The 11,955-nt window shown below is 32.4% G+C and overlaps 1 pseudogene; it reads right to left on the bottom strand.

The window, feature by feature from the left end:
• Window positions 1–7,941: 7,941 nt before the first annotated feature.
• Window positions 7,942–8,355, bottom strand: LOC118519982 (cytochrome b-c1 complex subunit 7 pseudogene; annotated as a pseudogene).
• Between the last annotated feature and the right edge of the window lie 3,600 nt (window positions 8,356–11,955).

The raw sequence follows: 11,955 nt of genomic DNA, 5'->3' as shown, positions 1-11,955 counted from the left end.
TAGATATGCATGATACTATTCAGGTTATAGGTTCCATAATATATATAGCCTCATTTAATCTTTACAGCAACTTATGAGATGGACACTATTCATAGCTTTTTTGGTTGGCCTCTAATGGGCTATAAATCTCTTTTCCCTGCACTCCTACAAATTCCAGTCTTACATAAAAGAGGTATTTATGTGGATGTGTCAAGGACAAGAAAAAAGAATTTCTGAGGGCTGTGAGAGAGAATTATATGTGATTAGAATACAAAAGAGTTTCTACACTCCTAGGAAACCCAGGTCATTCCATCACAACAGCAATGTCGCAAGAGATAACCACCTAGAGCCAGTCAATCTATCACCACAATTTGAATGAGTAAAAACATTTTAACCAACCAAACAATCGGTGGTAAACTCTTGGTTTTAAAATCACTAAATCTTGGACAACCTCATTCCAATTAACAAGCCTCTGGCTATATATCAATCAACCAGCAAAATAATCATGGTTCTACAGATGACATCAACCCTTTTACACCTCTGAGAGTCCTTCAATCCCCTATCTCCATGATTCCTCAAAACCCCATATTGGATTAGCCATCAGTTCTCAGAAAGGCTGTGCAGTTCCTTGAGTATAGCTTCTTGAATACAGTTTCTTTTTATCTGAAGACATGAGAGGTGAGTTATCTACCCAACAGGTGAATAGACGTTTCCATTCTAAAGGCAGAAAACAGAAAAAAGTAGGAGCTGCTGGTTCACAACAATTATGAAATCTGACTGGCACATGTTACCAGTCTCTGGATTAGTTCTAGCCTTATTGCCTAGCAATGAGTCACTGTGGTCCTTGGCTCTGCTTCTTGGCCTTTGGTCCTTCCTTTGTAGGCTTCTTTTTTTTCCAACAAAAACTAACAGGTATTTGCAGCTGAGAAGTGTCTTCAGCCAATTACTTGTCTATAATACTTTGAGTCCAATGTCTCTATCTGTTCATTTTACTTTTAGCTGGAGGAAATTAGTATATTTTGCATGTGGGAAGCATATGATTTGTGGTCAGAGGGAAAACTGGCCTATTTTATTTTCCAAAAGTGGCTGCACAAATATGTATTCTACACACTAGCTTCCAATTTGACTTTCAAAATGACTTTGACATTCCTCCTTTGAGATGGGATCTATGTTTCCTATTCGTAAGTCTGACAAAGTCCTTACAGCTGACTTAACCCCTAAAATATGGCAGAAGTCATGATTTGTGAATTTAAAGCCTTGGTCATAAAAGGTACTGTAGCTTCTACCTTCGACTTTTGGCTCACTCACTCAGGGGGGAAGCCAACTGCCATATAATTAGACTCCTCAAGCATCCCCTTGGTTAGGTCCAAAAACAGAGGTATTAAGCCCAAACAAGAACCAGCCCTAAATTTCCAGAAATTTGAGTCAGCTAATTTGGAAAAGAATTCCCCAGACCAATCAAACCTTCTGATAACTGCAGTACTCACACTAACAATGCAAATTCATGACATGACTGATCTCAAATAAAAACTGCCTTACCAAGCCCTTCCTGGATTTTGATTCCTTAGGGAGAGCATAAAATTTTATATTCAAGACACTATATTTTAGAGTAATTGTTATGCTACTTTAAGTAACCAGAACATTCATTTAAAACATAAAACAAATAAATTTAAAAAGATAGAAATCATATCATGCATCTTTTCTGACCACAATGATATGAAACTAGAAATCAATCACAAGAAAAGAACACAACACAAATACATGGATGCTAATTAGCATGCTACTAAACAATGAATGGGACAATCAAGAAATCAAGGAGAAATTAAAAAAAAAATACAAGAAGACAAATGAAAAGGAAAACTCAATGGTCCAAACACTTTGGGATGCACCAAAAGCTGTTCTAAGAGGGGAGTTTATAGTAATAGAGGCCTACCCCAAGAAATAAGAAAAATCTCAAATAAATAATCTAACCTTATACCAAAAGGAACTGGACAAAGAATAATAAACAAAGCCTAAGGCCAGTAGAAGGAAAGAATTAATAATGATTAAAGCAGAAATAAATGAAATGAAAGTTAAAAATCAATAGAACAGATCAAGAAAACCAGGAGCTGGTTCTCTGAAAAAATAAACAAAATTGATAAAACTTTAGCCAGGCTTATCAAGAAAAACAGGGGACTCAAATAAAAATCAGAAATGAAAGAGAAGAGGGGTGCCTGGGTGGCTCAGCTGTTTAAGCAATTGCCTTTAGCTCAGGTCATGATCTCCAGCTCCTGGGATCAAGCTCCGGCTTGAGGGGGAGTCTGCTTCTCCCTCACCCTCTCGCTCTCCCCGTGCTTGTGCTTTCTCTGTCTCTCTCAAATGAATGAATAAAATCTTTAAAAAAATAAAAGAAATGAAAAAGGAGACATAACAATTGACACCAAAGAAATACAAAGTATTATAAGGGAATATAATGAAAAATTACATGCCAACAAATTGGACAACCTAGAAGAAATAGGTAAATTCCTAGAAACATATACATTCCAAAACTGTATTAGGAAGAAATAGAAAATTTGAATAGACCAATTACTAGCAATGAAATTGATCAATAATTAGAAAACTCCCAACAAACAAAAGTCTAGAATCAGATGGTATCATAGGTGAATTCTACCAAACATTTAAAGAGTTAATACCTATTCTTCTCAAAGTATCCCAAAAAAACAAAGGAAGGAGAAGTTCCAAAATTCATTCTATGAGGCCAGCATCACCCTGATGCCAAAACTAGATAAAGATACCACAAAAAAGAAGAGAACTACAAACCAGTATCTCTGATGAACATGCAAAAATTCTCAACAAAATATTAGCAAACCAAATTCAGCAATATATTAAAAAAATCATTCACCATAATCAAATAGGATTTATTCCAGAGATTCAAGGATGATTCAATTTTACAAAATCAAATAAAGATACATAAAAATAATTTAATTGGAATAAAAATCAATTCAAGAAAAGGAAAATTTCAAATATGTTTCCATGATACTCAAGAAAATAAGAAAAATAAAGCCTCATTGAAGCAAAATCTCAAACAAGTCTTTTTCAGGAGGTATATTAGCATGATAAAGGATGAAAAGTGAGCTGGAATGGCTCAAAATTTAAATAAAACATAAACAATTACAGAAAATAATATCAACATTCAAAGGACTAAAAATTGTAGTTCACTGCTGAAAACTGAATCAAAACTAGGATAATACTATCCAAAAATAAAAGAAAAACAAAATATCAAAAACGAAAAAAGATACCACAGCATGAAAGTCAAAGACTATCCAGATTTTTGAAAAATCATTTTCTCCCAAGAAAAGAACAGAACAAAAATGGCATTAAACATTGAAAAATTTAAATATATATTTGAAATAAAACAAAGTGTGCTGTTGCAATTTATGTATTTGCTTTGTTTTATGTTCTTTTCAGCTACTTCTTGAGTTAGAATCTGGTCATCTATTTAAATATTAAATTTATTATTTTATGAGGTTTTTATTATTTATTTGTATTATATTTTATGACCCATGAAATATATAGGAAAATGTAATTCATATACCATATCATATAATACTTTTCCATATTATAAATGACTATAGCAACTCATAAATATACTGAATATTAATAATCATGTAATAGGTGTATTGATTACTTTATGCTGAAATTGTTTTATATGATTTAAAACTGATGTGGTGATTATTGGCAAAATCATTTACAGTGTTTCTGTGGGTTCAACATGTGTTATTTGTCCTACTTAACACATAAAATATAGAATCCCTCTCTCTTAAATTTTGCTATTCAACATTTTTTTTTTAGAATTGGATTAGATTGAGATATGGACATACGCTGTTCAGTGTTTACAGCAAACACATAAAAAAGAAGATATTAAAAATTAATAACAATATAAAATAAAATGCAACTCTTTTCAAAACTTAGCTGCATGTTATCCCCTTACCTACATACAAAAAGAATTCAGACATTCAGGAAATTATCACTAAAATAATAAAACTAATTTAATATAAAAACTCAACACTTTTTTTTTTATTATGTTATGTTAATCACCATACATTACACATTTAAATCAAACAGAACATTAAAAACTAATACGGACACTAGAAAATGTTAACATTAACACAACCATTATATTTAGAACCATAGTTACATGGTTATTAGCTATGTACTGAGAAAAATCTTCTGGCCTTGTATTATATTTATATTCATATTGCAAAGGAGTGAAAATAAATGGTTTTAACACTTAAATATATTAAATAAAACACATAGCAAAGAAAGCATAGGCACATTAGAATTCTTATATTATACCTAAAATACAAAATAATTAATTAAAAATTAAGTCAAAAAAGTTAAAAGTCAAATACATTATAGAAACCAATGTGATAAAGCACTAATATATCTGATAAAGGGAAAATGATATCATGAATACAATTGAAAAATGTGAAAACACACGCACAGATAAAACAGTAAACTAAATATTTTGTGTTAGTGTTTTACTCGAAATTATGCATTAAATATTTGGAAACCATGAAAAACGATGTGTTTCTGAGAAAATATAATTTATGAAGATGACAATAGAAGTGATGAAAACCTGAAAACACAAATCATTCTGAAAACTTGAGATTTTTTTAAAGAATGCCTTTCCCTGCTCATACCCACCCCCCAAATTGCTCTAGGCTCAGAACGCTTCAGGGATAAACTCTGTAAGAACTTTAATAAATGTATTATTTAGTTGCTATTAAAATGCTCCCCAGCATAGACCATAAAGATTTCTGTAGTGATATTAATCCATATGGTGCTAAATTCAATATGTAAATATATTAATGTATAATAAGTAGTCCTACTTTAACCTAAACAATAAAAGTAACATAAGATACTTTAAGTTTTTGAAATAAGTATTATAATACTGAAGTTTTTGTGGAAAAATAAATGTGAGAGGACATCTAGAGAGATTTTGAAAAGAATGGTACTATGAAGACCTAATCTTCATAGGAATTAAAATACCTTTTAATATTAGGATGCTTAAACTTGTGGAGCTGAGGAAGAAACATTCATAGCAATAAAGCAGAGTTAAAAGTATTAAATAACAATGGGAACTTTATGCTAAAGGTTGTATTTCAAAATAACAGAGAGAGAATACATGTCTTACTAAATCATTTTGGATGTAGTTATTTTGAAAAATAAATAAAGCCAGATATCTACTTAAATTCATTATTGGGATGAATCAATTACCTAAACTTAAGGACACATTAAAATATGGAAAAATACAGTATCAAATATATTGATAACATTGTAAAGGAAGAAGTTCTTTCAAATAATGAAATGAATTCCAGAAGCTATCAATGGAAGGACAATGGAATTGGAAACATAAAATTAAAAAAAAAAAAACATGTGTGGAGTCAAAAGGGAAAAAGAAGCTTAAACAAAAGATATATGTGTATACATATATATATATATACACACACACAACACATATATATAAAATATAAGAACAGACACTGTTATATATGCATACACATATATGTATATATATACACATACACACACATACATATTTACACACATAACACATGTATATAAAATATAAGAACAGTTATATGTTCATATACACACATATATGTGTGTAAAACCAGTACATGTATGTAAATTACAAATTTATTGTAATAGTGAGTTAACAGTAATAGGAAAACTTTTCCCTATTAAACTAATAGGAAATATTTATTGAAATGAGTATAAGAAATATTTCACATCTATGTATTCTCACACATAAACGTACATATATACATATGCCCTCAAACATAGTGAATGAGATAGAAATAGATTTCAGTCCTTCTTTGAGGCAAATGTAGTTCATACTCCCTGAAGGTGGGATGGCCATGTGACTTCTTTGGGCAATAAATTGTGAGTGGTTTTGAGTATATTCCTAAAACAGATTTCTCAAACAATTTTAGCATCAACTGATACACATACTTTGAACTTAGATAGTTTTCAAATTGATTTGACTTTTAAGAGGTTGTATAGATTTACATTTGATCAGTATTACTTCAAAAGATCCTTCAGGTAGAAGCATTTAAGGGGCGCCTGGGTGGCTCAGTCATTAAGCGTCTGCCTTCGGCTCAGGTCATGATCCCAGGGTCCTGGGATTAAGCCCTGCTGTTGGGCTCCCTGCTTGGCAGGGGACCTGCTTCTCCCTCTGCCTTTTCCCCTCCCCCTGCTCATGCTCTTTCTTTCTCTATCAAATAAATAAATAAAATCTTTAAAAAAACGTAGAAGCATTTAAGATCTGGTATATGATTCATGGAATTGTCTTTCACATGTGAAAGTTACTGGTCTCGTTCCCGGATAACAAATCCTTCAGCCTCAGCCCTGGAGATAAAGCAGAGCCCCCAACCTAATTGCAACAGACCTGTAGCGTGAGTTAGAAAGAACTTTTTTTTTTCTTCTACTTGAAATTAAACCCTTGAGATGTAGGCATATTTGCACCATAGCATAGCCTAACCCAGTCTGACTGAAACTCCGGCTTAATGATAAGTCTTACATTAGATAAATCTTTCCCTTTCATTATTTATGTACCCTTGAAAAAGTAACGAAACCTGGCTAACCCTCAGTTTTCCTATTTTGAATGTGTTAAATGCAATTACTTATATAACACAATTAAGGATTCAGAAAGAAAATTGGTATCTCCCTATTCACTTTCAACAAGAGAAAATTAGAAGTTGAATGGATTTTTGACTCATCAGGTCTAATTAAAATACTTCCTTCATTTTTCTCTCACCATTTTAGGACACATTGTTTTCAGTTATCTTTCATATTTTCCATAGATGTGAATAGGAAATTAATTTAAGATTGTTTATTATGTTCTGGGGGTTTTGAATAATTTATTTATTTTAACTCTTATAATAGAGAGATATATTTCTTAAGGCTCTATTTGTTGACTCTAAATTTTTATTAATATGAGGATGGAGCAAAAAAGGTCACTCAGTGTTGAGGAATATTTTCTGTAGACATTTTTTTTAAGATTTCTCAATAAGACTTCCTTGAAAAAGAAAGAACCAAATCCTACTCATATTTGGTCTACAGGGATTGATATATTTATTTTAAAATATGTTCAGTATAAATAGAGACACTTCTTAATTAATCAGTTGAATTTAGCCAAACATATCTTGATTTCTGTTATTGAAAATATTTGTTTTCTAAGTTAGAGAAACTTAAATCAAGTTGCACTTCTCTGCTTCAGCTCAACACAGTAGGCTTAGAGTGCGCTCCTTGGACACTTGTCTCTTATTTAATGTGAAGGTTCTGAAGGACTAGAGAAATGTCTAGATGGGACAAAAGTTATTCTAAGAGTTTTGAGAAATAACTACTTGTGGGAAACCTATACAACTTGCTTCATCAGAGGATACTTTGAGATCAAAACTGGCCAAAGGAATGGTTTGACCCATGAAAGATTATTAATAACATATTCACACTTGACATCATTCCACTGAACAAGGATGTCAGGATTATCAAGATGTGCTACCTTTAGGTGACAATTACTTTCTTACTAGTAGAACTTAATACAGCCCAAGCATTAAAACTTCTAAAACTGAAATACAGGATAGTATGGAGAGTTGTATATAATTTAATTTTGAAATTACAAAATTATAACACAATGAGATTCTTAAACTGATTCACATTTTGATTGATTAATGTTATTATCATTATTATTATACAGTAAATAAGTACTTTATAACTTACTACTTTCTCAAATATAGACCTCCATACATAATATTTTTGAAATAATTTCTTAATTCTGTCTCTGTGCTAATGATAATACATATTTTTAGGGGCAGAGATTCACATAGAGGTTTTTATTTTTTGGCCTGGGTCTTCTCAAAATGTATCTTGAAGCTGCATGCACTCTGATGGAAAAATGATTTTTTTTTTTTGAATTGTATATTTCAGGTTTATTCAACTTCTTAAAAATATTTGAGGGCAGCTGCAACCACAGATTTCAACTCCATCATTTCTTTGCCCATTCTTCTCTCTCTTTTCTTTCCTGAATAACTTCTTTCGGATATGGTTCAAGGTAGAATTTATCCTCCTCATATTTTGTCCACTGCTCTTTAGGCAAGATCTGATGCCTCATGGTCAGGTCCAGTGCTCTCTTAATGCGAAACATCCTGTTGTTATAAAGGTTCTCAGGAAGCCTTCTTGCGGCCTCTTTCTCATCATCATTCTCATATGTTGTATCATCTCTCATTAACCCCAGTTTATTGAACCCTGCAGCGTTGTAGTACCATTTTCGAATACCCTCCAGCCACCGGCTTAATGCTGCAACGGCAGGCCTGCTCGCCATTTTGACCCGAGGCTCTGGGAAAATGATTTTAAAATATATACCTCAAGGGGTGCCTGAGTGGCTCAGTCGTTAAGCGTCTGCCTTCAGCTCAGGTCATGATCCCAGGGTGCTGGGATCGAGCCCCGCATCAGGCTCCCTGCTCCGCGGGAAGCTTGTTTCTCTTGCTCCCATCCCCCCTGCTTGTGTTCCCTTTCTCACTGTCTCTCTCTCTCTCTCTGTCAAATAAATAAATAAAATCTTAAAAAATTATATATATACCTCAAGAATAGAATTTCAAACATGCTAAATGAGTGTTAAAAAGTCTTAGAAAATATTTAGTCCAAGTTGAGCCTCACCAGGGCTAGATTAATTATCTTAGTTCTGAATTGATTAATGAAATTTTACTTCAATTTTAATGAAAAATATTGCTGAAATATTTGATGGGTTTTCCCTAGAATGACTAATGGAATATAAAATATACATTCTTATTACTTCATATAGTTTATTCTTCAAAGAGCATTTTAATGCATTTTTCTTGATTAATAACAATGTCCACAAGAAAGACTAGCCCCCAGCACCATACTGCATCATTGCTGACAACTAAAAAATAAAACAAACTCATGAATATTTAATATTTAATAACAATTTACAAAATTACAAACCATAATAACAAGAAGGGATTGTGGTATTTGAATTAAATCTATTGGTACTAATCATGTAGTACAAATAATGACACTAGAAAATGTATTGAAGCAAGATTTTGAAAGTGACTGTATTCTAATAAAACTTTCTAAAAAGGCAACTGGATTTCAATAAGCTTAAGGTAATTCAGGAATGTTGCTTTCAAATGACAGAAACTAATTACCATATTCTTACTTTCTGGAGCATGATTAGTACTAGAAATGAATGCAAATATTAAAATTGGTCTCAGATGACCTAACCACTAATACAAAATGCAAGGGGCTAATTAGGTTCATTTCATTAAGCATGAAATGATGGTGAAATCCCTCTCTAAAAATTAAAACTCTCACTATTTAAAAATCCTAATCTTACATTGTAGAACCAGTCCTTGACTAAAAAATATTTATTTAGTCACACTATATCGTGAACACTATATAGTGAACACTATATGGTGTTAGGCATATATTTTGTTTTCTAAATTTCAAAATTTAACTAGAATGTATTGCTTAACTTTTTATCAAACTTTACAATACTCAATAGAATAAAATCACTTTGTCCAATAGTATCAAACAGTGAGCTTTTACAAATGCTGTAATTTATATGCAATTGTAATCTTGTTTACTAAGTGTAAATGCTTGCTATGATTAATCATGATGTTAGGTTTCTTACCAAAAGCCCTGAATATCTTGTGCCTCTTAAAACACAGCTCTCCTGTTCTCTAAGTAGCCTAATACACAATTATAAACATCCATTATTGTACTGGACAGTGATGCATGCAAAGGATGGTCATTAAAATTTGAAAAATAGGAGCCTCAGCTTATGATTAAGATGTAGAACATAAAAATAACACTTTATCCAATGAAAATATTTTCAAAAATGTTAAAATAAAAACCATATACTTCTATGATGCTATCAAAGAGCAGTGGAGATAAGGAAGCCTTGAGGAGCTGAATTACAGAGAATAAACCCTTCATAAGGAAGTAGAAAGCTGGGTTTTTTCAAGAAAGGATGCAAGTACATAATGTGTCCATTATATAGTAGCCATAGTTTTACAAGTTTCAAGTAGGTAAATATTTCGTAGGGCCAAATAATAACCAGAAAAGAAAAAATGTTAAATCAAATTTTATCAGAATAAAAACATATTTTCATCAGACTCCATTTAGAAAAATGGCAAGGACCAGAGTGAGAGAAAATATTTCTAATAGGCTTATCCAACAAAGTACTTGTATTGGAATACATAATTAATCCTATAAATAAATACTAAATAAACAACACAATTAAAAATTAGTAAGGATTTAAAGATACTTCACACGTACACACATGCACGTGCACAGGCACGCACAAAAAAACGAACAACTTAACTATTCTTCAGATAACTTTGAATTAAACTACCATGAGATATCATTTAGCCATAAGAATGAAAAACTATTAAAAAGTATGATAATACCAAATGTTGGCAAGGAATCAGAACAGTTGGAATGCTAACACATTGCCGGTACTATTGTATAATAGCAGCACTACTCTGAAAAGGGGTTTAATTTTTTTTAATGGTGAAATATATCTGCTTGATGATCCAGTTCCACTCATTGTTATTTTGTGGGCATAAGAAGACATATGACATGAAAACCCTCATACACAACAGTTCATAACAACTATCTATAGTAGCCAAAACCTACAAACAGCCCAAACATTCAACAACAGAAGGATGATAAACACATGGTGTGTTAATTCAATGAAATATTACTCAACAATAAAACCCACTTGTGGTATACAAAATGTCATGTACACATCTCAACACCATTATGTTGTACAGAAATAGGCCAACAGAAAAGAAACAGAATGCATTACCACATTTTTATGAAGTTAAAAAAAGTAATCATGGTGATAGAAATTTAAAAAAAGGGATTCCTTTGGAGTTTCGGAGGTGGTAATGCAGAGCATGGATTGACCTAGAAAAAATCACTAAGGGAACCTACTGGGATGAGAGAAATGTTCTATATCTGATGGGTGGGATGGTAACATGGGCATAATCATTTATCAAACTCATCAAAGTGTACATTTAAAATGGATATAGTTTTGGGTATATAAATTACACCTTAATAAAATTGCAAATTATGGTACAGGATGTTGGGACCAGAAAATATTGTCATATCGGCCATAGCACGCAGCTACTTAAAATTCATCCCTGGAAGAAATAAATTTACTTGAGTCAAAATAACAGGGCTTTAAAGCTGAAATTCTTTCTCATATTTATCATTGTGATGGAGGCTGGGGACATAGGTTAAGGGAATGGCAGAGACGTGAGGAAGACGTGATAGATCAGTGTGTTCTCTGAGGAAACTTGGTGCTTTGACATGGGATTTCCTGGGGATGTTCAATGCCAAAAGCCCCATTGTTGGGTGGAGGCAGAAAGTGAGTCTGAAACTCTGAGTCGACTTTCTAGTATTTTCTGACAGATGTCAGAGTGTTCTTACTGACAACAATATCATTTAACCTTATGGATCCAACTAAAGTATCCTTCGATATCTACTTGGAGGTTAATATTTGTGCTTAATTTTTTCGGAGCCTGTTTTTATTGCTCAGCTGCCTTGAATACAGTTTGATGCTCTGTTCTAAATTCTGTGGGGCCAGAAATGCTCTTATCTAGTTAAGTAGACTTAAATAGTCTCAAAATTTGTGAAAACAAAATCACAAATTTAAAAAGGAATAGATCCATGATTTCAAAAAAGTAAACATTCTTTATTGATATTGTTGGAGGGAAGTGGTTTGATATATTGTTCATGCGTACTAAAAATGTACTGATTACACTATGGATTTTTTGCAGTAGCTGTTGTACGGTAATATCATCACGAAGATGAAGCAGGGTTAGCAGAGGCCTTCGCTGTCTGCTCTTGTCACACACGACTCCAGTTTCAAGCACATCAACTCCCCCCCACCTTTTTTTTTTTTTT

The sequence above is a fragment of the Halichoerus grypus genome, chromosome 4, assembly GCF_964656455.1.
Source record: "Halichoerus grypus chromosome 4, mHalGry1.hap1.1, whole genome shotgun sequence".
Taxonomy (NCBI): domain Eukaryota; kingdom Metazoa; phylum Chordata; class Mammalia; order Carnivora; family Phocidae; genus Halichoerus; species Halichoerus grypus.
Note: the sequence above shows the minus strand (reverse complement) of the source record. Positions and strands in the feature narration are given on the sequence as shown.